We start from the raw sequence: 23,203 nt of genomic DNA, 5'->3' as shown, positions 1-23,203 counted from the left end.
TGCAAGAATATAACTACTATAATACTGCTCCTATGTACAAGAATATAATTACTATAATACTGCCCTCTATGTACAAGAATATAACTACTATAATACTGCTCCTATGTACAAGAATATAACTACTATAATACTGCTCCTGGGTGCAAGAATATAACTACTATAATACTGCTCCTATGTACAAGAATATAACTACTATAATACTGCCCCTATGTACAAGAATATAACTACTATAATACTGCTCCTATGTACAAGAATATAAATACTATAATACTGCCCTCTATGTACAAGAATATAACTACTATAATACTGCTCCTATGTACAAGAATATAACTACTATAATACTGCTCCTGGGTGCAAGAATATAACTACTATAATACTGCTCCTATGTACAAGAATATAACTAGTATAATACTGCCCCCTATGTACAAGAATATAACTGCTATACTACTGCCCCCTAAGTACAAGAATATAAACACTATAATACTGCTCCTATGTACAAGAATATAACTATTATAATACTGCTCCTATGTACAAGAATATAACTATTATAATACTGTCCCTATATACAAGAATATAACTACTAAAATACTGCTCCAATGTACAAGAATATAACTACTATAATACTGCCCCCTATGTACAGGAACATAACTACTATATTACTGGCCCTATATACAAGAATATATCTACTATAATACTGCTCCTATGTAAAAGAATATAACTACTATAATACTGCACCTATGTACAAGAGTGTAACTACTATAATACTTGTTGTGAATTCTGTGGCTGAATTCACTCCTGTGGTCACAAGTGGTACTGCAGCTTCTGAGCTTCCTCCCTCAGGTGTTCTGGTGAGCTCGTTGGCTGCCTTGTTATTTAACTCCACCTGATTCTGTCTTCCTTGCTCCTTGTCAATGTTCCAGTGTTGGATCTGAGCTTCTGGATCTTTCCTGTGGCCTGCTGCTCTGCTTAGATAAGTGCTTCTTTGCTTTTGTTGCTGTTTTTTCTGTCCAGCTTGTCTATTCGTTTTTGCTGGAAGCTCTGAGACGCAAAGGGTGTACCGCCGTGCCGTTAGTTCGGCACGGTGGGTCTTTTTGCCCCCTTTGCGTGGTTTTTTGCTTTAGGGTTTTTTGTAGACTGCAAAGTTCTCTTTGCTATCCTCGCTCTATCTAGAATATCGGGCCTCACTTTGCTGAATCTATTTCATCCCTACGTTTTGTCTTTTCATCTTGCTAACAGTCATTATATGTGGGGGGCTGCCTTTTCCTTTGGGGTATTTCTCTGAGGCAAGCCAGGCTTGTATTTCTATCTTCAGGCTAGTCAGTTCCTCAGGCTGTGCCGAGTTGCATAGGTAGTGTCAGGCGCAATCCACAGCTGCCTTTAGTTGTGTTTAGGATAGGTTCAGGTATTGCGGTCTACAGAGATTCCACACAATATAAAGTGACTAGCACACTCCAGGGTGTTGTGATGCAAAAAAGTGGGGATTTATTACATACAGTAAATCACAAACGTTTCGGTCGATACTGGACCTTCATCAGTGTGAAAGGTATAATTGTATACTTGTATGGCCCCAAAAACAATAGAATACTCGGATTTGCATCAATCAGACATGCTGGAAAAAAAGCAACAAGCCGGGAAGAAACAGAACCAGGCTGGTCAACTGACGGTGAGTCACTCTATTAGCGGTGGATACCGCATTTATCCCTAGTGTCCCGGCGTACTGACAGCTCTTTTAAGCCTCAGCGCCACCCATTATTCTGACTCACCGTCAGTTGACCAGCCTGGTTCTGTTTCTTCCCGGCTTGTTGCTTTTTTTCCAGCATGTCTGATTGATGCAAATCCGAGTATTCTATTGTTTTTGGGGCCATACAAGTATACAATTATACCTAGCACACTGATGAAGGTCCAGTATCGACCGAAACGTTTGTGATTTACTGTATGTAATAAATCCCCACTTTTTTGCATCACAACACCCTGGAGTGTGCTAGTCACTTTATATTGTATACGTTCAGGTTTGGGCACCTATGACTGTGCACCTCCCCTATTTAGGCTGTGCTTAGCATCTTCTATATTACAGAGATTCCACGTCTCAGAGCTCGTTCTATTGTTTTTGGGTTATTGTCAGATCACTGTATGTGCTCTGATTACTGCACACTGTGTTACTGGATTGCCTTCATAACAGTACAAGGAGCCAAACTAATGATTCTCAATAGAGGGAAAAAAGAAGTTCTGACATCATTTTTTTTTCTCAGCTCTGTGTTCAGTCTTTTTTTTCCCCTAGACATTTGGGTGCTTCAGGACACAGCTGTGGACATGGATATTCAGGCTCTGTGCTCTTCAATGGATAATCTCGTTATAAATGTACAAAAGATTCAAGATACAATTGATCAGAAATCTATGCTAGAACCAAGAATTCCTATTCCTGATTTGTTTTTTGGTGATAGAACTAAGTTTCTGAGCTTCAAAAATAATTGTAAGCTATTTCTGGCCTTGAAACCTCATTCTTCTGGTAATTCAGTTCAACAGGTTTTGATTATTATTTCTTTTTTGCGCGGCGACCCTCAGGACTGGGCATTTTCTCTTGCGCCGGGAGACCCTGCATTGAGTGGTGTCGATGCGTTCTTCCTGGCGCTCGGATTGCTGTACGATGAGCCTAATTCAGTGGATCAGGCTGAGAAAAATTTGCTGGCTTTGTGCCAGGGTCAGGATGATATAGAAGTATATTGTCAGAAATTTAGGAAGTGGTCAGTGCTCACTCTGTGGAATGAATCTGCGATGGCAGCTTTGTTCAGAAAGGGTCTCTCTGAGGCTCTTAAGGATGTCATGGTGGGTTTTCCTATGACTGCTGGTTTGAATGAGTCTATGTCTTTGGCCATTCAGATCGGTCGTCGCTTGCGCGAGCGTAAATCTGTGCACCATCTGGCGGTATTGTCTGAGATTAAACCTGAGCCTATGCAGTGCGATAGGACTATGACCAGAGTTGAACGGCAAGAACACAGACGTCTGAATGGGCTGTGTTTCTACTGTGGTGATTCCACTCATGCTATTTCTGATTGTCCTAAGCGCACTAAGCGGTTCGATAGGTCTGCCGTCATTGGTACTGTACAGTCCAAATTCCTTCTGTCCATTACCTTGATATGCTCTTTGTCATCGTATTCTGTCATGGCGTTTGTGGATTCAGGCGCTGCCCTGAATCTGATGGATTTGGATTATGCTAAACGTTGTGGGTTTTTCTTGGAGCCTTTGCGGTGTCCTATTCCGTTGAGAGGAATTGATGCTACACCTTTGGCCAAGAATAAACCTCAGTACTGGGCCCAGCTGACCATGTGCATGGCTCCTGCACATCAGGAAGTTATTCGCTTTCTGGTGCTACATAATCTGCATGATGTGGTCGTGTTGGGGTTGCCATGGCTACAAACCCATAATCCAGTATTGGATTGGAACTCTATGTCGGTATCCAGCTGGGGTTGTCAGGGGGTACATGGTGATGTTCCATTTTTGTCTATTTCGTCATCCACTCCTTCTGAGGTCCCAGAGTTCTTGTCTGATTATCAGGATGTATTTGAAGAGCCCAAGTCCGATGCCCTACCTCCGCATAGGGATTGTGATTGTGCTATCAATTTGATTCCTGGTAGTAAATTCCCTAAAGGTCGTTTATTTAATTTATCCGTGCCTGAACACACCACTATGCGCAGTTATGTGAAGGAATCCCTGGAGAAGGGACATATTCGTCCATCGTCATCACCACTGGGAGCAGGGTTCTTCTTTGTAGCCAAGAAGGATGGTTCGCTGAGACCGTGTATTGATTACCGCCTTCTTAATAAGATCACTGTTAAGTTTCAGTATCCCTTGCCATTGTTATCTGACTTGTTTGCTCGGATTAAGGGGGCTAGTTGGTTCACTAAGATAGATCTTCGTGGTGCGTATAATCTGGTGAGAATCAGGCAAGGAGATGAATGGAAAACGGCATTTAATATGCCCGAGGGCCATTTTGAGTATCTAGTGATGCCGTTCGGACTTGCCAATGCTCCGTCTGTGTTTCAGTCTTTTATGCATGACATCTTCCGTGAGTATCTGGATAAATTCCTGATTGTTTACTTGGATGACATTTTGATCTTCTCGGATGATTGGGAGTCTCATGTGAAGCAGGTCAGAATGGTTTTTCAGGTCCTGCGTGCTAACTCTTTGTTTGTGAAGGGATCAAAGTGTCTCTTCGGTGTGCAGAAAGTTTCATTTTTGGGGTTCATCTTTTCCCCTTTTACTATCGAGATGGATCCGGTTAAGGTCCAAGCCATCCAGGATTGGACTCAGCCGACATCTCTGAAAAGTCTGCAAAAGTTCCTGGGCTTTGCTAATTTTTATCGTCGCTTCATCTGTAATTTTTCTAGCATTGCCAAACCATTGACCGATTTGACCAAGAAGGGTGCTGATTTGGTTAATTGGTCTTCTGCTGCCGTGGAAGCTTTTCAGGAGTTGAAGCGTCGTTTTTGTTCTGCCCCTGTGTTGTGTCAACCTGATGTTTCTCTTCCGTTCCAGGTCGAGGTTGATGCTTCTGAGATTGGAGCAGGGGCGGTTTTGTCACAGAGAGGTTCTGGTTGCTCAGTGTTGAAACCATGTGCTTTCTTTTCCAGGAAGTTTTCTGCTGCTGAGCGTAATTATGATGTGGGCAACCGAGAGTTGCTGGCCATGAAGTGGGCATTCGAGGAGTGGCGTCATTGGCTTGAAGGAGCTAAGCATCGCGTGGTGCTATTGACTGATCATAAGAACCTTACTTATCTTGAGTCTGCCAAGCGCTTGAATCCTAGACAGGCCCGTTGGTCGTTATTTTTTGCTCGCTTCGATTTTGTGATTTCGTACCTTCCGGGCTCTAAAAATGTGAAGGCGGATGCTCTGTCTAGGTGTTTTGTGCCCGACTCTCCGGGTTTATCTGAGCCGGCGAGTATCCTCAAGGAAGGAGTCATTGTGTCTGCCATCTCCCCTGATTTGCGGCGAGTGTTGCAAAAATTTCAGGCTAATAAACCTGATCGTTGACCGGCCGAGAAACTGTTCGTCCCTGATAGGTGGACTAGTAAAGTTATCTCTGAACTTCATTGTTCGGTGTTGGCTGGTCATCCAGGAATCTTTGGTACCAGAGAGTTAGTGGCTAGATCCTTCTGGTGGCCGTCTCTGTCACGGGATGTACGTACTTTTGTGCAGTCCTGTGGGATTTGTGCTAGGGCTAAGCCCTGCTGTTCACGTGCCAGTGGGTTGCTTTTGCCCTTGCCGGTCCCGAAGAGGCCTTGGACACATATTTCGATGGATTTCATTTCTGACCTTCCCGTTTCTCAAAAGATGTCAGTCATTTGGGTGGTCTGTGATCGCTTTTCTAAAATGGTCCATCTGGTGCCCTTGGTTAAATTGCCTTCCTCCTCTGATTTGGTGCCTTTGTTCTTCCACCATGTGGTTCGTTTGCATGGCATTCCTGAGAATATTGTTTCTGACAGAGGTTCCCAGTTTGTTTCAAGGTTCTGGCGAGCCTTTTGTGGTAGGATGGGCATTGACCTATCTTTTTCCTCGGCTTTCCATCCTCAGACTAATGGCCAGACCGAACGAACCAATCAGACCTTGGAAACATATCTGAGATGTTTTGTTTCTGCAGACCAGGATGATTGGGTGTCCTTTTTGCCGTTGGCTGAGTTCGCCCTTAATAATCGGGGTGTGGATTCTGTGGTGGACAGGTTGCAGCAGATCTGGACTCAGGTAGTGGACAATTTGACCTTGTCCCAGGAGAAGGCTCAACTTTTCGCTAATCGCAGACGCCGTGTGGGTCCCTGACTTCGTGTTGGGGATCTGGTTTGGTTATCTTCTCGTCATATTCCTATGAAGGTTTCCTCTCCTAAATTTAAACCTCGTTTTATTGGTCCGTATAGGATTTCTGAGATTCTCAATCCTGTGTCCTTTCGTCTGACCCTCCCGGACTCCTTTTCCATACATAATGTATTCCATAGGTCGTTGTTGCGGAGATACGTGGCACCAATGGCTCCATCTGTTGAGCCTCCTGCCCCTGTTTTGGTGGAGGGGGAATTGGAGTATATTGTGGAGAAAATTTTGGATTCTCGTGTCTCTAGACGGAAACTCCAGTATCTGGTTAAATGGAAGGGTTATGCTCAGGAAGATAATTCCTGGGTTTTTGCCTCTGATGTCCATGCTCCAGATCTTGTTCGTGCCTTTCATGTGGCTCATCCTGGTCGGCCTGGGGGCTCTGGTGAGGGTTCGGTGACCCCTCCTCAAGGGGGGGGTACTGTTGTGAATTCTGTGGCTGAATTCACTCCTGTGGTCACAAGTGGTACTGCAGCTTCTGGGCTTCCTCCCTCAGGTGTTCTGGTGAGCTCGTTGGCTGCCTTGTTATTTAACTCCACCTGATTCTGTCTTCCTTGCTCCTTGTCAATGTTCCAGTGTTGGATCTGAGCTTCTGGATCTTTCCTGTGGCCTGCTGCTCTGCTTAGATAAGTGCTTCTTTGCTTTTGATGCTGTTTTTTCTGTCCAGCTTGTCTATTCGTTTTTGCTGGAAGCTCTGAGACGCAAAGGGTGTACCGCCATGCCGTTAGTTCGGCACGGTGGGTCTTTTTGCCCCCTTTGCGTGGTTTTTTGCTTTAGGGTTTTTTGTAGACTGCAAAGTTCTCTTTGCTATCCTCGCTCTATCTAGAATATCGGGCCTCACTTTGCTGAATCTATTTCATCCCTACGTTTTGTCTTTTCATCTTGCTAACAGTCATTATATGTGGGGGACTGCCTTTTCCAATGGGGTTTTTCTCTGAGGCAAGTCAGGCTTGTTTTTCTATCTTCAGGCTAGTCAGTTCCTCAGGCTGTGCCGAGTTGCATAGGTAGTGTCAGGCGCAAACCACAGCTGCCTTTAGTTGTGTTTAGGATAGGTTCAGGTATTGCGGTCTACAGAGATTCCACGTCTCAGAGCTCGTTCTATTGTTTTTGGGTTATTGTCAGATCACTGTATGTGCTCTGATTACTGCACACTGTGTTACTGGATTGCCTACATAAGAAATACTGCTCCTATGTACAAGAATATAACTACTATAACACTGCTCCTATGTACAAGAATATAAGTACTATAATACTGCCCCTCTGTACAAGAATATTACTACTATAATACTGCCCCTCTGTACAAGAATATTACTACTATAATACTGTCCCTATGTACAAGAATATAACTACTACAAAAGTGCTCCTATGTACAAGAATATAACTACTATAATACTGCTCCTATGTACAAGATTATAACTACTATAATACTGTCCCTATGTACAAGAATATAACTACTATAATACGGCTCCTATGTACAAGAATATAACTACTATAATACTGCCCTCTATGTACAAGAATATAACTACTATAATACTGCTTCTATGTACAAGAATATAACTACTATAATACTGCTCCTGGTTGCAAGAATATAACTACTATAATACTGCTCCTATGTACAAGAATATAACTACTATAATACTGCTCCTATGTACAAGAATATAACTAGTATAATACTGCCCCCTATGTACAAGAATATAACTGCTATAATACTGCCCCCTAAGTACAAGAATATAAACACTATAATACTGCTCCTATGTACAAGAATATAACTATTATAATACTGCTCCTATGTACAAGAATATAACTATTATAATACTGTCCCTATATACAAGAATATAACTACTAAAATACTGCTCCAATGTACAAGAATATAACTACTATAATACTGCCCCCTATGTATAGGAACATAACTACTATATTACTGGCCCTATATACAATAATATATCTACTATAATACTGCTCCTATGTAAAAGAATATAACTACTATAATACTGCACCTATGTACAAGAATATAACTACTATAATACTGCCCCTATGTACAAGAATATAACTACTATAATACTGCTCCTATGTACAAGAATATAACTACTATAATACTGCCCCTCTGTACAAGAAAATTACTACTATAATACTGCCCCTCTGTACAAGAATATTACTACTATAATACTGTCCCTATGTACAAGAATATAACTACTACAATAGTGCTCCTATGTACAAGAATATAACTACTATAATACTGCTCATATGTACAAGATTATAACTACTATAATACTGTCCCTATGTACAAGAATATAACTACTATAATACAGTCCCCTTGTACAAGAATATAACTACTATAATACTGCCCCCTATGTACAAGAATATAACTACTATAATACTGCCTCTGCGTACCAGAATATAACTACTATAATACTGCCCCTATGAACAAGAATATTACTAATGTAATACTTCCCCCTATGTACAAAATATAACTACTATAATACTGCTTCTATGTACAAGAATATAACTACTATAATACTTCTCCTATGTACAAGAATATAACTTTTATAATACTGCTCCTATGTACAAGAATATAACTACTATAACACTGCCCCTATGTACAAGAATATAACTACTATAATAGTGCTCCTATGTACAAGAATATAACTACTATAATACTGCTCCCTATGTACAAGAATATAACTACTATAATACTGCCCCTCTGTACAAGAATATAACTACTATAATACTGCTCCTATGTACAAGAATATAACTACTATAATACTTCTCCTATATACAAGAATATAACTACTATAATACTGCTCCTATGTACAAGAATATAACTACTATAATATCGCTCCCTATGTACAAGAATATAACTACTATAATACTGCCCCTCTGTACAAGAATATAACTACTATAATACTGCTCCTATGTACAAGAATATAACCACTATAATACTTCTCCTATATACAAGAATATAACTACTATAATACTGCTCCTATGTACAAGAATATAACTACTATAATACTGCTCCTATGTACAAGAATATAACTACTATAATACTGCTCCTATGTACAAGAATATAACTACTATAACACTGCTCCTATGTACAAGAATATAACTACTATAATACTGTCCCTATGTGCAAGAATATAACTACTATAATACAGTCCCTATGTACAAGAAAATAACTACTATAATACTGCCCCTATGTACAAGAATATAACTACTATAATACTGCCCCTATGTATAAGAATATAACTACTATAATACTGCTCCTATGTACAAGAATCTAACTACTATAATACTGCTCCTATGTACAAGAATAAAACTACTATAATACTGCTCCTATGTACAAGAATATAACTACTATAATACTTCTCCTATGTACAAGAATATAACTACTATAATACTGCCCCTATGTATAAGAATATACCTACTCTAATACTTCTCCTATGTACAAGAATATAACTTCTATAATACTGCTCCTATGTACAAGAATATAACTACTATAATACTGCTCATATATACAAGAATATAACTACTATAATACTGCTCATATATACAAGAATATAACTGCCATAATACTGCTCCTATGTACAAGATTATAACTACTATAATACTGTCCCCATGTGCAAGAATATAACTACTATAATACTGCCCCTATGTACAAGAATATATCTACTATAATAGTGCCCCATGTACAAAAATATAACTACTATAATACCGCTACTATGTACAAGAATATAACTACTATAATACTGCCCTTATGTACGAGAATATAACTACTATAATTCTGCTCCTATGTATGAGAATATAACTATTATAATACTGCTCCTATGTACAATAATATTACTACTATAATACTGCCCCTATGTACAAGAATATAACTATAATACTTCCCCTTTGTACCAGAATATAACTAGTATAATACTGTCCCTATGCACAAGAATATAACTACTATAATACTGCTCCTATGTACAATAATATTACTTCTATAATACTGCCCCTATGTACAAGAATATAACTATAATACTTCCCCTTTGTACAAGAATATAACTAGTATAATACTGTCCCTATGCACAAGAATATAACTACTATAATACTGCCTCTATGTACAAAAATATAACTACTATAATACTGCTCCTATGTACAAAAATATAACTTCTATAATACCGCTACTATGTACAAGAATATAACTACTATAACACTGCCCCTATATACAAGAATATAACTACTATAATACTGCCCCTATGTACAAGAATATAACTACTATAATACTGCCCCTATGTAATAGAATATAACTACTATAATACTGCTTCCTATGTACAAGAATATAACTACTATAATACTGCCCCTATATACAAGAATATAACTACTATAACACTGCCCCTATGTAATAGAATATAACTACTATAATACTGCTTCTATGTACAAGAATATAACTACTATAATACTGCTTCTATGTACAAGAATATAACTACTATAATACTGCTTCCTATGTACAAGAATATAACTACTATAATACTGCCCCTATATACAAGAATATAACTACTATAATACTGCCCCTATGTAATAGAATATAACTACTATAATACTGCTTCCTATGTACAAGAATATAACTACTATAATACTGCCCCTATATACAAGAATATAACTACTATAATACTGCCCCTATGTAATAGAATATAACTACTATAATACTGCTTCCTATGTACAAGAATATAACTACTATAATACTGCCCCTATATACAAGAATATAACTACTATAACACTGCCCCTATGTAATAGAATATAACTACTATAATACTGCTTCTATGTACAAGAATATAACTACTATAATACTGCTTCTATGTACAAGAATATAACTACTATAATACTGCTTCCTATGTACAAGAATATAACTACTATAATACTGCCCCTATATACAAGAATATAACTACTATAATACTGCCCCTATGTAATAGAATATAACTACTATAATACTGCTTCCTATGTACAAGAATATAACTACTATAATACTGCCCCTATATACAAGAATATAACTACTATAATACTGCCCCTATGTAATAGAATATAACTACTATAATACTGCTTCCTATGTACAAGAATATAACTACTATAATACTGCCCCTATATACAAGAATATAACTACTATAACACTGCCCCTATGTAATAGAATATAACTACTATAATACTGCTTCTATGTACAAGAATATAACTACTATAATACTGCTCCTATGTACAAAAATATAACTTATATTATGTATAATACTGCAGATATATATATACCATTTATATGTATAATTAAGTTTTTGTCAGTCTCAGTAAGTTTCCATTTCCTTCACAATGTTCATTATAATAAACCCACAATCCAGGAATCCCATTGATTTTCGAGCTCTCTGAATTATTCTCGGCAGGGAATGTTTACCCGTCTTTGTGATAAGAATGAAAAATAAACAATGAACAGACATTAAGTAATTGGTTTTCTGATGAACAACTTTGCATAAAGTAAATATTTAAGGAAGAATCTACTGGTTTAACTTCTGTGTGAGATCGGCAGGGGGTGCTCTCTGTGTGGGCGCAGTGATTTTCAGTCATGGCCAAAAGTATTGAGACTGGCAAATCTTGTTTTTCACACATTTTGCTGCTTCGCTCTTTTTTTTGCTGTTTCTATGATACAATTATAAGTTTTTAGCCGTTTAGTGACAAATACACGAAGTTTCTGTAAAGTCCTGACTGATGGCCGCCTGTTCTTGACTCATCAGAGCTCGGAGTTTATCACAGTTGTTGTTTTTTGAGGATTGATCCCAGGTTCTCAATGGGACGGAGACCTGATGAGTTTCTTGGCCAAACATTTCAGTGTTTTGTTCCCCGAGTCACTTACTTTTTTGTTTCCCTTGTGACATGGTCTCCATCATGGGTGAAAAAACCTCCGAATGGTTTTACAAAAATCACACAGAAAATTAATATTAGAATTTTTTTATTATTATTGATGTAAATGTTGTTTTTAGGCAACAAATGTACTACAATCTAGGATATCGGCTCCATCGGTTGAGGGTGGGGGGATGATCCCATGTAAATTACTCCTTCTTCTTGCTGCTGGGGATGTTCAGCACTATGGATAGCAGCTGTCATGATCGAGGCCGGGGTTGTCTTCCTCTTTTTCCAGTTTGGTCATGCCAGAGGTTAACTTTCTCAGCCTCAGTCTGGTCTTAGGTTTGCTATTTATCTCTGCTGTGTCCTGCAGACCATGTCAGTTATAGTTTTTGCCTAGGGCTGCTGTAGCTGACTCTGATTGCTCTGACTACCTGGCTTGTCTCTGACCATGAGTTTGCTCATTCCTTTGGTACTGCGCTACAGTCCAGGATTTGACCTGGCTTGTTTGACTATTCTGCTGCTACCTGTGGTAGCCTCACTGCTGCACTGCAGGCCAGCTCTGTATAGGTGCAGTCCTGCTTCCACTCTACTGCCATCTCGTGAAGCCTGCACCACCTACCTGCATTGCAGCAGCAATCCTTATTCCACCTATTCCCATAAAAGTCTTGTTTTTTGCTCTTTCTTTTTCCCTCCTTTCCTTCCCTACTTTACCAGCGACACAGCAGTGCAATGATCTGTTTTTTTGCAGAAGTTATAATTTGGAATGTCACAATTCTTGTTATAATATAATGCCAAAAATTACATTGAGGTGAAATGATGAAAAAATGCTATTCCGCCATTGCTTTTTTTACTTTATTTTTACGACTTTCGTTCCGTGGGAAAAAAATGGCCTGACAGCATGATTCTTCAGGTCAATACGATTACGGCGATACCAAAGTTATAATTTTTTTCTAAAAAAATATGTTGTTGGGTTTAGAAAATTAATTTTAAAAAAAGATTTATTTCATTATTTTCTGAGACCCACAACTTTTTTTATTTTTCTGTTAATGAGGCCGTGCGCTGTTTCCTTCTTGTGTCCCAGAATATAGTTTTTTATTCGTATCATTTTGGGTAACACGTAACATTTTGGTGACGTTTACTTGGATTTTCTCTGAAAGCTGTTATATCTGAAAAAAAATAATGTTTTAATTTTTTCTCTTTCAGGGATTTAGAAACTGTTTAGATGCCGCTGGCAGATACTGACGCTGACATCTAGGGGGTTAAACAGCGGTGCTCAGAGTCTCTGACTGTTACATGTGTAACAAAGGCGGCAAACTCCTTGTATGAAGCTCTGTATCCCTGCAGCCGACGAGTGACGTACGTGTACATCATATGTCATGAAGGAGTTAGAGGGGGTCTCTCAATGCAAAATTACTTTACAAAGTAAGTACACCTCCACATAAGGCAGGCTGCTCTGGGAAAAGCCAACCCGTAGTTCGAAAGTCTGTAAGCTACTTTTACAGCAAACGGTAATAAGTATATTATGTGTTCGGTGCACTGTGGGTGGTCCGGAGCCCTTTCTTTCAGTCGGTTTGAGCTCCTTCCAGATTTGATTGAAAGCAAAGCCGTTTTGACTGAAATCCTGCTCACATGCAGAATGCTCCAGTATCAACAGGCGCAGACCAGTAAATGGCTAACTGTAGCAGAAAGGCGGTAATGCTCATGCGCCAATACTGGGGATACTGGAGAAAAATATGTATGTGCTGCCGGGAATGATTGAGGGAAAGCGATTGGGATTTTCCTTAGTCCACTGAGCTGTGCTGCCGGGAATGATTGAGGGAAAGCGATTGGGATTTTCCTTAGTCCACTGAGCTCCTAATTTGCATATTGCTTAAAACATCATTTTCTAGAAAAGTAGCCCAAAGATTTTGCAACAGGTTTACTTCTTCTCAGGACAAGAGATGTTCTTCCTTCATGGCTCAATTTTGAAACAACATTCTTTAAAGGATCGTCAATGGCTAGAAGACCAAAATGTCAGTTTCCCCCCCCCATACAACAATCCTACTGATACGCTTGGGCTGTGCATGAATGGAGCTGAGCTGCATTACCAGGCACAACCATGCTCAAAGGTGGCGCTGACCTCTGCAGGATCACCGGCATTGACAACATTTAGATTGCAGATCTTCATCATTCGTAAATGTGTTTGGAGAAACTTTACTTCCTTTACGCCTAGGAAGCTTCTCTGTACACCGACACGTATACACTCATTTTGCTCTCGGAGAGGGTGAAGATTTAAAGAGTTTAATTAAAAGAAAACACAATCTGACTTTGGTTTCTGTTTCTTGGTAGCAGATGCTGAATTCCAGGCTTTGAAATCATTGGCTTGTGACAGCTTTGCTAAATGACTATCAGTGATGCATCAGAATGGAGTCGGAGCTGACATTTTGAGTAATGAACGAGCGAAGAAAAAGTGTTGAAATGTGAGCACGAAAAATAAGAAGTTTTATTCCGGAGAACACCAGAAACTTGTGTTTTTCTTGGGCAACATGCACCTGGGAGCAAGGCAAGTACTTTGTGTCCCCTGAAATCCTTCCACAGGTCTTGTATTGTAGCCCATGTCGCTGAAGCCAATGTATAGTGCAGCGCCCCAGGGTCCTGGTCGTTGCAGTAATATCATTCTCCTCTAGGTGGGGGTGATGTTACGTTTGAAGGCAATAAAGGAGATCTCGTTACCAGGTATAACAAACCACACAACACACTTCACACTCCAGTCCACCAGGGGGCGCTATGATCCTATTTATTAGGGCACTCTTTTCAATTAGCTAAAACTGGTGGTCTGGATAGGAATTTAGGCAGATGCTGGCTGAGCTTCACTCAGGCAGTTCCTGTCAGGCATACAGAGAGGAAGGAGGAACATTGAGTAGTTGCTGACAGGGTTGGTCCCTGACAGGGGTGGGATCCTGTCAGAGGCCTAGACAGAAGGTCATGGAGCTGCGCCTGCCCCACGTTCGGCAGCATCCTAAGAAATGACAGGAACAGCTAATTGTATTGTAGCGGGTGAGAAATGAAGTCATAGCAAAAGGAGAGGAAACCAGAAGGAGTTCTGCCCTGCACAGGCTGCCTCCTTCTGAGGCGCAGGATCCAGTAGCCGGAACACCAAGGGAGCAACAGTCTCTATGCCTTGCTCCAGAGACCGGCAGGACAGCTAATTCCACGTAATCTGATCGCCCTATACCCAGGAGGAACGGTGGCAACTTGTGAGGGATGGGGCGTGCTAGAGTCCCTGTAAAAAGCCTCAGGCCACCAGTCATACGGGTTTGTCCTATCCATCCGGGGGACCGAGAGAGACATAACATCTAGAACATCTACAACAGTTGTGAGGACCTTATGAGAGGCTCAGCAGTAAGGGGCTACAACACTCAGGCGCTAGAGGAAGGCTACTGATTTCCACCTGGATAGGGGGACTCTGGATTTGCCTTCAGATCGGCCGGACTCTGCCTGCCCTGGTGGGAGAGATGGAAAGTTCTTCTTGTAGTGTGGGTCGAGAAGGGTAAACAACCAGTAATCAGTGTTGGCCAAAATGCAAATAACTCAACAGTCATGGGAACAGCAGCGGGACATAATGTCAGCCATGTGTGCCAGACTTCCAACAGGCAAGACTTCCCTGTCCCCACCAGAGGACGACTTCCTCTTTAACTGTGAGTAGCAAAAATTTGTGTAGACAAAGAAGTGGGATGGCTACTCTGATTATGTTGACATCGCTGCTCACCATTTTGGTTGGTTCCTCAAAGTTTTGTAGAACCTCACAGATGTCAAACATCCATGCTCACTCATCGGTTATTGGAGCACCCCCAAGGGCTAGGGGTACTCGGTACCGGGTCCTTCAGTTCTTAAGGGGGATGTCACAGTGGCTGACCCGGTCTGTGGCCCTTGGGACGTCCGTGTAAAAGGGGGAAAGGTCTTTAATGTTCGTGATGCCACCTGTGGTATTCGGTCAGGGTGACCGACGCTGCTTTAAGGGGTCTGCTGGGGTGATGTTATGGCAGCTAGATGGTATACCTTCCCACAGGTGAAGTATTTCCCCAGGGCTTCCCAGTGTGTAGATGGTGGATGGTGTGAGGTGCAGTGAAGAATGAGGACACAAGGTTGCAGTCTCTTTACCTTTTACTGAAGGCTTCAGCATCCACAGTCCAGGGCACCAGATCACAGGGTAGGCAGAGTCCGGCCGGTTTGGAGGCAAATCCAGAGTCCCCCTTGTCCAGGTGGAAATCAGTAGCCTTCCTCTAGCACTGCAGTGTTGTAGTACCTTACTGCTTAGCCTCTCATAAGGTCCTCACAACTGTTGAAGATGTTACAGATGTTATGTCTCTCTGTCCCCCAGATGCATAGGACAAAACCGTATGACCGGTGGCTTGAGGCAGTTTATAGGGACTCTAGCATGCCCCAGCCTCTGGGAGTAGCCACCATCCCTCCTGGGTATAGTTCAGACAGGTACCTTGGAAATAGCTGTCCTGTCAGTCTCTGAAGTAAAGCGTAGAGATCCTTACTCCCTCGGTATTCCGGCCACCGGATTTCTGCGCGTCAGAAGGAAGCAGCCTGCTCCTGGCTGATCTCCCTCTGATCTCCTCTCCTTTGCTCTGACTTCCTTCACGCTTGCTGCAATATGTTCTGCTTGCTATCCGTCTGTTTCCTAGGACCTGCAGCATTTCAGGCCACGGGGCTCCTCTGTTTCCTCTCCCTCTGTCTTCCTGACAGGAACTGAACCCCTTTCCCTCCAGATCAGGATGTTCTTATAGGGTAGTTCACCTTAAACAGGCTTAGAGCTCCCCTTTCTGGTCTGGAGTGTGAATATGTTGCAAGCATTGTGTTACCTGACAAAGAGTTCTCCTTCATTGCCTCCAAACGTAGTATCACTCTCCCTGAGAGGAAAGCAATACCACTGCGACGACCAGGACCCTGGGGCGCCGCATTATGTCACAGGCTGACCAGAATATTGACGGGCATGTTTTAGCTAACATTCAACTACTGCCCTGTGCTGCTCACATAGCTTTGCCAAATTGTATAATGTGAAGCTCCAGCGGGTGATCATGTCACACACCAGTCACTTTCAAGTGCTGCTGCAGCACAACCAGACTGGCGGCAGCTATTGGTGACTTGCGGAAATGGGCGCATATGCAGCGTACCTTCACAAGTAGCTTAGGCAAATCTGGGTAGGTTTTTCAGAAACCACTTAATGGCTAAGCTGAGCACATGGACCAGGTATGGTACGTGTGCAAGCTAGCCAAGCTTCAGAGCCATCTCCAGGTTGCAGCCATTATCACACATGACCATGCCTGGTTGTAGGTTCAGCGGCGAGAGCCACAGATCTGACTGGTTTGTTAGACCTTCCCACAACTCTGCAGCGATGTGCTGTTTGTCACCTAAACAAATTAGTTTCTCAAAGTCTGTTGCTGGTTAACCGAGGCAGTGCTGCAGTGCTTCCAGCTTGCAACTGATATGGACAATGTGCTCCGAGATGATAATTTGGAGATGGAGGATGAGGAGGAGGAAGTTGTGCATGAACTGGTGTATAATGTGTAGGAAACCCTGATGGAACTAGGGAATGCAATCATCAGCGTCTGTAGCACATGTGCCTTCCCAGGCTCTGACTTGGTCAAAGATCACCCATTGTGCCCTCAGGAAGATGTACAGTAGCATCCATAACCAGTCTTTAAATGTGACATCTAGTGTTTGGGCCTGTGGGTGAGTGCCTTGGTATTTTCTTTTGCTTTCCAAGGCCTGGGATAGGGACAGACAGCTGAACACTGCGTTGGGACAAGGAATTGACGGTAGCTGCTGATGGTGCTTTCAAAAGTGCAATGACAGGTGCAAAGGCATCAAGCACATATCACAAGGGAGACACTGATTGTGGACACAGGAGTTTGGTCCACATGGCTTGGTGCTTTGATGACATGGGCCTGAGTATGCTGGAGGTGGTCAGACTGGGGAAAATCTAACAGGTGACCCTCGCTCAAAATCTTGAAAAGGTAAACAGGCGGTCCTTGTTCAAAATCTTAAGAGGGTAAACAGGTGGCCTTTGCTTAAAATCTTGAGAGAGTAAACAGATGGCCCTCGCTCAAAAACAAAGAGAAGGGTAAACAGGTGTCCCTCGCTCAGTATGGCAAGAGGGTAAACAGGCGGCTCTCGCTCAAATCTTGAGAGAGTTATCAGGCGGTCCTTGCTCAAAATCTTTAGAAGGTAAACAGGGGCCCTTTCTCTAAAGTTTTAGTGGGTCATCATGCATCCCTCACTCGTAATTTTTCTAGGGTGTGTATGATGCCCTCCACAATTTTTACAGGATGTGTATGAGGCCTACCTGTACAATTTCCTTACATATACTGAATATATACAGGGTGGAGCGCGGTAATTTGCTGATTTGGGAATGAAATAAAAAAATTATGATCATTAGAAAAATTTATTTTATATTTTAATTATACTGAACAGTAATGGAATTTTTAAATTACATGGTTTTAAATAGTGTATCTGGCAAATGTCGACCTTCGCTATCCACACGCTGCTGCATACGTTTTCTGAAGTTTTCATGAACTCTAACAAGCATGTCCACTGGTATTCTGCCAATTTCAGCTTCAATATTGTTCCTTAGGTCTTCCAAGGTGTTGGGACGGTTGATATACACCTTAGACTTCAGGTAACCCCAAAGGAAAAAATCGCATGGGGCTAAATCTGGTGAGCGTGCTGGCCAGTTCACATCTCCCCTCAAAGAGATAAGCCGTCCAGGAAACATTTGCCTCAAACAATTCATGGTTACCCTCGCTGTGTGTGCAGTGGCACCATCCTGTTGGAACCATGTATCCTCTAGTTCCATTGCCTCAAGAGCCGGCTGAAAATAATCCTGTATCATAGACAAGTACCGTTCGGAGTTCACAGTTATGGCACGACCATTATCCTGAAAAAAGTAAGGACCAATGATGCCTACTCGTGATATGGCGCACCACACAGTGACGCGGTCCGAATGCAGAGGTCTCTCGTGAAGTTCTCTGGGGTTTGTTTCACTCCAGTAACGCATATTTTGTTTGTTTACACACCCACTGAGGTGAAAATGTGCCTCATCAGAAAAAAACACAATTGCGTCACGGGGTATCGTTGCTAACATGTCTTCACAAGAGGTCCGCCGTGTCAAATAGTCCCATGCTGACAAATGTTGGACCACGCACATTTTATACGGGTGAAAATTCAGTTCATCATGAAGAATCCGGTGGAGAGAACGTCTTGAAATGCCAAGAGCAAATGATTGCTTCCGAGCAGAGCGTTTCGGAGATTGCAGTACTGCTGCTCTAACTCTCTCGATGTTTTGTGGTGTTGTAATCCTTCTCTCAGGTCCCCTTCGTACACATGACACATTCCCTGCTGTTCTGAATGCATTCACCCAATTTACAATTGATTGCCGTCCAGGAACACGTCCGCGTGGAGGAACAGCGAATTGTAAACGAAAAGCACGCTGCACTGCAATGATCGAGTGGGCATTTGAAAAATACGCTTCAACACAAAATGACCTCTCCTCACGTGTCCACTGCATGATGGCAACTGAAAGGCAGAGGAATACAAATCTCCCATCAGCCACTGTAAGCCACACCCACTCTCCCCTCTCTTCGACCGACAGTGCCGCCACAGCATGCAGTGCAAAAAAGCAAATTACCACGCTCCACCCTGTATATATATATATATATATACAGTGGGGCAAAAAAGTATTTAGTCAGTCAGCAATAGTGCAAGTTCCACCACTTAAAAAGATGAGAGGCGTCTGTAATTTACATCATAGGTAGACCTCAACTATGGGAGACAAACTGAGAAAAAAAAATCCAGAAAATCACATTGTCTGTTTTTTTAACATTTTATTTGCATATTATGGTGGAAAATAAGTATTTGGTCAGAAACAAAATTTCATCTCAATACTTTGTAATATATCCTTTGCTGGCAATGACAGAGGTCAAACGTTTTCTGTAAGTCTTCACAAGGTTGCCACACACTGTTGTTGGTATGTTGGCCCATTCCTACATGCAGATCTCCTCTAGAGCAGTGATGTTTTTGGCTTTTCGCTTGGCAACACGGACTTTCAACTCCCTCCAAAGGTTTTCTATAGGGTTGAGATCTGGAGACTGGCTAGGCCACTCCAGGACCTTGAAATGCTTCTTACGAAGCCACTCCTTCGTTGCCCATGCGGTGTGCTTTGGATCATTGTCATATTGAAAGACCCAGCCACGTTTCATCTTCAATGCCCTTGCTGATGTAAGGAGGTTTGCACTCAAAATCTCACGATACATGGCCCCATTCATTCTTTCATGTACCCGGATCAGTCGTCCTGGCCCCTTTGCAGAGAAACAGCCCCAAAGCATGATGTTTCCACCACCATGCTTTACAGTAGGTATGGTGTTTGATGGATGCAACTCAGTATTCTTTTTCCTCCAAACACGACAAGTTGTGTTTCTACCAAACAGTTCCAGTTTGGTTTCATCAGACCATAGGACATTCTCCCAAAACTCCTCTGGATTATCCAAATGCTCTCTAGCAAACTTCAGACGGGCTCGGACATGTACTGGCTTAAGCAGTCGGACACGTCTGGCACTGTAGGATCTGAGTCCATGGTGACGTAGTGTGTTACTTATGGTAGGCCTTGTTACATTGGTCCCAGCTCTCTGCAGTTCATTCACTAGGTCCCCCCGCGTGGTTCTGGGATTTTTGCTCACCGTTCTTGTGATCATTCTGACCCCACAGGGTGGGATTTTGCGTGGAGCCCCAGATCGAGGGAGATTATCAATGGTCTTGTATGTCTTCCATTTTCTAATTATTGCTCCCACTGTTGATTTCTTCACTCCAAGCTGGTTGGATATTGCAGAATCAGACTTCCCAGCATGGTGCAGGGCTACAATTTTGTTTCTGGTGTCCTTTGACAGCTCTTTGGTCTTCACCATAGTGGAGTTTGGAGTCAGACTGTTTGAGGGTGTGCACAGGTGTCTTTTTATACTGATAACAAGTTTAAACAGGTGCCATTACTACAGGTAATGAGTGGAGGAAAGAGGAGACTCTTAAAGAAGAAGTTACAGGTCTGTGAGAGCCAGAAATCTTAATTGTTTGTTTCTGACCAAATACTTATTTTCCACCATAATATGCAAAAAAAATGATAAAAAAACAGACAATGTGATTTTCCGGATTTTTTTTTCTCAGTTTGTCTCCCATAGTTGAGGTCTACCTATGATGTAAATTACAGACGCCTCTCATCTTTTTAAGTGGTGGAACTTGCACTATTGCTGACTGACTAAATACTTTTTTGCCCCACTGTATATATATATATATATATATACATACAGTTAGGGCCAGAAATATTTGGACAGTGACACAATTTTCGCGAGTTGGGCTCTGCATGCCACCACATTGGATTTGAAATGAAACCTCTACAACAGAATTCAAGTGCAGATTGTAACGTTTAATTTGAAGGGTTGAACAAAAATATCTGATAGAAAATGTAGGAATTGTACACATTTCTTTACAAACACTCCACATTTTAGGAGGTCAAAAGTAATTGGACAAATAAACATAACCCAAACAAAATATTTTTATTTTCAATATTTTGTTGCAAATCCTTTGGAGGCAATCACTGCCTTAAGTCTGGAACCCATGGACATCACCAAACGCTGGGTTTCCTCCTTCTTAATGCTTTGCGAGGCCTTTACAGCCGCAGCCTTCAGGTCTTGCTTGTTTGTGGGTCTTTCCGTCTTAAGTCTGGATTTGAGCAACTGAAATGCATGCTCAATTGGGTTTAGATCTGGAGATTGACTTGGCCATTGCAGAATGTTTCACTTTTTGGCACTCATGAACTCCTGGGTAGCTTTGGATGTATGCTTGGGGTCATTGTCCATCTGTACTATGAAGCGCCGTCCAATCAACTTTGCAGCATTTGGCTGAATCTGGGCTGAAAGTATATCCCGGTACACTTCAGAATTCATCCGGCTACTCTTGTCTGCTCTTATGTCATCAATAAACACAAGTGACCCAGTGCCATTGAAAGCCATGCATGCCCATGCCATCACGTTGCCTCCACCATGTTTTACAGAGGATGTGGTGTGCCTTGGATCATGTGCCGTTCCCTTTCTTCTCCAAACTTTTTTCTTCCCATCATTCTGGTACAGGTTGATCTTTGTCTCATCTGTCCATAAAATACTTTTCCAGAACTGAGCTGGCTTCTTGAGGTGTTTTTCTGTCTATTTTGGTATTGATGAATGGTTTGCATCTAGATGTGAACCCTTTGTATTTACTGTCATGGAGTTTTCTCTTTACTGTTGACTTAGAGACAGATACACCTACTTCACTGAGAGTGTTCTGGACTTCAGTTGATGTTGTGAACGGGTTCTTCTTCACCAAATTAAGTATGCGGCGATCATCCACCACTGTTGTCATCCGTGGACGCCCAGGCCTTTTTGAGTTCCCAAGCTCACCAGTCAATTCCTTTTTTCTCAGAATGTACCCAACTGTTGATTTTGCTACTCCAAGCATGTCTGCTATCTCTCTGATGGATTTTTTCTTTTTTTTCAGCCTCAGGATGTTCTGCTTCACCTCAATTGAGAGTTCCTTTGACCGCATGTTGTCTGCTCACAGCAACAGCTTCCAAATGCAAAACCACACACCTGGAATCCACCCCTGACCTTTTAACTACTTCATTGATTACAGGTTAACGAGGGAGACGCCTTCAGAGTTAATTTGCAGCCCTTAGAGTCCATTGTCCAATTACTTTTGGTCCCTTGAAAAAGAGGACGCTATGCATTACAGAGCTATGATTCCTAAACCCTTTCTCCGATTTGGATGTGGAAACTATCATATTGCAGCTGGGAGTGTGCACTTTCAGCCCATATTACATACATAATTTTATTTCTGTACATGTTTTTGTAAACAGCTAAAATAACAAAACTTGTGTCACTGTCCAAATATTTCTGGCCCTAACTGTATATATATATATACACACACACTCCTCCAGGAGTAAATGCACTTAGTACATAGGTTTTACCCGTCTTGCAGTCCGACTCCTTAAAAATGTGAGAAGAATGTTTTGTGATGCCCTCCTCTATATTTCTTCCATGATGCATTTAAGTCCCTCCTTCTATTTTTTGGCAGGCCTTGCACTTAATGCATAGGATTTGTGAGTCTAGGAGTCCCACTACCTAACAATTATAACATAATGTGTATGAGGTCGTCCTTTATGTTTAATGCGGGGTGTATCGGAGTCCCTCTTCCTTCTGATTTTTGGCAGTTCTTGCATTGTCCCCATAGGCTTTGTGAGCTTCAGAGTCCTTCCTTCATAAATTAATCCGGATGTGTCTGACCATGCCACAACCACCACAGCCCAGAAAAGGCTACTGGGAAATACGGTGCGAGAAGGCGTTTTTTTTTTCTCTTTTGGAATTTATATACAAGTCATTTTACAGGAAATATTTTTTCCTGCAAAATCCTTTTTATC

This window comes from Ranitomeya imitator, chromosome 6 (assembly GCF_032444005.1).
Source record: "Ranitomeya imitator isolate aRanImi1 chromosome 6, aRanImi1.pri, whole genome shotgun sequence".
Lineage (NCBI taxonomy): Eukaryota > Metazoa > Chordata > Amphibia > Anura > Dendrobatidae > Ranitomeya > Ranitomeya imitator.
This window is presented reverse-complemented; position numbering follows the sequence as displayed.